Genomic DNA, 4,257 nt, shown 5'->3' with positions numbered 1-4,257 from the left:
CAATATAGTTCCAAAGTGACGATCATCTGAAATCCCCCTTTATGACTTATTTTTACATTTACCTGAAAGTGTCTTTTTTAGAACAGAGATTTTTAATTTTATTAATTCTGTGCTGCTTACTCTTTTTTTATAGATCACAACATCATTGTTGATGCAAAATATCAGAATCAATCTTAGCACAGCCCACCAAAGAGAAAAGAAATGTACCACTAAACCATTATAGTTACATAACAGACATACAAATACAGCAGTCATACAAATGAAGCAATGGTCATGGGTGCTAATAAAATATTAAGTGAAAAGTTTAAGTACTGTATTGATACAGGTGTGCTTTAGGAAATCAAAGAGAGAGAATCGTATAATTGTGACTAATATGGGCATACTTATTATATGTTATTAAATAAAGAAGTGATATAAATGATTTTTATAAATAAAACTATACAGAAAGGAAAACAAGGATAAGGACAAGGATAAGGATAAGGCTAGAAAATTGAGAGGAGGAATTATTTGGTTGGAAGATGGTACAGTCAAATACATGATTTCATTTGGCAATAACCCTATGATTTCAAATAACTAATTTAAATCTGTATAAGGGGGACTGCTCCACAGTCAGGAAGTATTCACTACCTTTTTTGGTGTCATCCCTTCAGTATCCCAAAAATCTGTCTGCTGGAACACACAGCTAAGCCATTCCTGAAGCATAACCTTACATTCACTGGCTAATATTAAGTATATGTTTTATTTTCATTATTGTGCCAGAATACAAGATTAGATCAAAAATAAGTAGCCCTCCTATACACAAGTGATAAATGGGCCAAGAAAGGAATCAGAAACTTTACAATAACAACAAATAACATAAAATACCTTGGACTAACTCTAACCAAACAATTGAAAGACCTGTATGACAAGAACTTAAATTCAAGAAATAAATGGAAGAAGATATCAGAAAATGGAAAGAACTCCCATGTTCATGGATAGGTAGAACCAACATAGTAAAAAAGGTAATCTTACCAAAAGCAATCTACAGATTCAGTGAAAGCCCCATCAAAATCCCAACACAGTTCTTCACAGACCTCAAAAGAACAATACTCAGCTTCATATGGAAAGATAAAAGAAAAAAAAAAAAACAGGATAACTAAAAACATCCTTTATAATAAAGCAACTTCCAGAAGCATCACCATCCCTGACTTCAAGCTCTATTTTAGAGCAATAATAATAATAATAATAATAATGATAATAATAATAACAGTTTTGTAATGGCATAAAAACTGACATGTGGACCAATGGAATTGAACTGAAGATCCAGACATTAATCCACACACCTATGAACACCTGATTTTTGACAAAGAAGCCAAAACTGTACAATGGAAAAAAGAAAGCATCTTCAACGAATGTTGCTGGCATAACTGGATGTCAACGTGTAGAAGACTTGCAAATAGATCCATATCTATTGCTATACACAAAACTCAAATCCAATTTGATCAAAGATCTCAATATAAATCCAGCTGTCCTCAACCTGATAGAGGAAAAAGTAAGAAGTAGGCTAGAATGCATTGACACAGGAGACTACTTCCTAAATATAACACAAGTAGCACAGACACTGAAAACAACAATTAATAAATGGGACCTCTTGAAACTGAGAAGCTTCTGTAAGACAAAGGACACAGTAAATAAGACAAAATAACAGCCTACACAGTAGGAAAATATCTTTACCAACAGCACATCTGACAGATCTCCAAAATATATAAAAACTAGACATCAAAATACCCAACAGTCCAATTAAAAAATGGGCTACAGAGATGAACAGAGAATTCTCAACAGAAGAACCTCAAATGGCTGAAAGACATTTAAGGAATTGCTCAACATCCTTAGTCATCAGGGAAATGCAAATCAAAACGACCTTGAGATACCATCTTACAACGGTCAGAATGGCAAAGATCAAGAACATTGAAGACAGCTTATGTTAGAGAGGATGTGGGGCAAGGTGAACACTTCTACACTGTTGGTGGGAATGCAAACCTGTACAGCCACTTTGGAAATAAGTATGGAAGTTTCTCAGAAAAGTGGGAATTAATCTACCTTAACACCCAAGGATACCACTCTTGGGCATATACCCAAGAGATGCTCATTCATACCACAAGGACACTTGCTCAACTATGTTCATAGCAGCATTGTTTGTAATAATCAGAACCTGGAAACAATTTAGATGCCCCTCAACTGAAGAGTGGATAAAGAAAATGTGGTGCATATACACAATGGAGTATTATTCAGCTGCAAAAAAAACAACAAAACAAAAACAAACAAACAAAAAAAAAAAACCAATGACATCATGAAATTTGCAGCCAAATGAATGGAACTGGAAAATATCATCCTGAGTGAGGTAACCCAGACTCAAAAAGACAAACATGGTATGTACTTACTCACTCATAAGTTGATACTAGATGTAAACAAAGGATAATCAGACTACAACCCAAAGCTCCAGAGAAGCTGGGAACCAAGAAGTACCCTAAGAGGGATGTGTGGATCATCTTGGGAAGGGGAAACAGAGGAGATCTCCATGAATAAACTGGGGATGGGGGGCAATAGAGAAGAGGGAATGGGGGATGAGAATATGAGGGAATGGGATGGTTGAACTGGGTGAGGGATGGAGTAGGAGATCAGTGAAAGAGGTATCTTGGTAGGGGGAGATATTATGGGGTAAGGGAGAAACCTGATGCTAGGGAAATTCTCAGGAACCCACAAGGATGACCCCAGATTAGAATACAAGCAATAGTGGTAAGGGTGCATAAACGGGCTTATCCTGGTAATCAGATTACTGAATAACCTAACTTTCCTCATGGAGCTTTTTGTCCAGTAATTGATGGAAGAAGACACAGAGCTCCACAAGCAAGCACCAGGCTGAGTCCCAGGAACCCAGTCAGATAGAAGGAAGAGGGACTACATAAGAAAGGGGAGCTAAGATCATGATGGGGAAATCTTCAGAGACAACTGAACCAAGCTCATAGGAATTCACGAACTTTAGACCAACAGAAGTGGAACCTGCACGGGACTGGCCAAGACCCTCTGCATATGGAAGACAGTTGTATAGCTGGAACTGTTTGAGGGGTCCCTTGCAGTGGGATCAGTATCTACCCCTTGCAGTGGGATCAGGATCTATCCCTGGTCCATGAGCTGGCTTTCTGAGTCCCATTCCCTATGGTGTGATGCCTTGCTCACCCTTGGTACATGGGAAAGGGGCTTGGTCCTACCTCAACTGAATGTACCAGGCTTTGCTGTCCCCCCATTGGAGGACTTACCCTTTTGGATGAGGGTATGGGGGTGACCCAGAATGGAAGGTGGGGAAGCAGGAGGAAGAATGAGAAGGGGGTCTGTGGTTGGTATATAAAATGAATAAAATACTTTTTTAAACCAAAAAATAAATAAATAAAAAAGAATTCAACAACAAGAAAAAAAAAAGTATGTGTTTTATGCTGTAAAGTTTGGGGGTAATTTCTTCCACAGCAATAGATAAATAACAGTGCAATTGTCTTATCAATCATAGTTTTAAAATTAATAGGCTGCAGAAGAAGAAACTGGCATAAATCACTTATTTCTCAGACTATTTTCTGTCTTTCTTTTTTTCCAGAGATGTAAGAACAAGGTTAATGCTAAACCCATCAAGGCAGCCCAAGTGTCCATCAATGCAGAGGTTCGCCCAGGACGATGTGGGCCTCCTCAGTGTCAGGCTTCCTCAGCATCCTCCACTGGGCTGTTTCTGAGGGCAGCAGGATGTGGCACCAGGGAGATCCTGTGGGTGGCGAGGGGTTGCCTAATCATCCTTCTTAAACTTGCCATTGATGAAAGGCACCAGTCCAGAATCACCCGCCAGTCTGTGGCCCACACGAACCCCACGGTATCCACTGCACCCCACATGCTGGCTGTGGGGACCAAGTTCTTAGCCAATTTCCAGTGGCAGGGGTCCAGAAATCTGCCCAACATCGCGGCAGGGTATCAGCACTTCTCAGACTATTTTCGAACGTGAAATTTCATGTGTGTATGCAATTGTCTCATTACGTGTTTTAACACTAACATTACTTGTGCTTAAATAGAACTTGATTTTTTTCAATTGTAATTTTAGACTAACCATCATTCAGGGTTCACTAAAACTGTCCTAGAACAAATCAAAGGACCATTTCCCTTCAGTAAGCCACGTTTGTTTTCCTAAACCTCAGGAAGATCTCAAGTGAATAGAAAGGATGTTGATCTTGATGGGAAAGA

General features: G+C 38.8%; 1 pseudogene; it reads right to left on the bottom strand.

Annotated features, from left to right (window-relative positions):
• Window positions 1-3,772: 3,772 nt before the first annotated feature.
• Window positions 3,773-3,978, bottom strand: LOC118583526 (annotated as a pseudogene).
• Window positions 3,979-4,257: the final 279 nt, after the last annotated feature.

This window comes from Onychomys torridus, chromosome 5, assembly GCF_903995425.1.
Source record: "Onychomys torridus chromosome 5, mOncTor1.1, whole genome shotgun sequence".
Lineage (NCBI taxonomy): Eukaryota > Metazoa > Chordata > Mammalia > Rodentia > Cricetidae > Onychomys > Onychomys torridus.
Note: the sequence above shows the minus strand (reverse complement) of the source record. Positions and strands in the feature narration are given on the sequence as shown.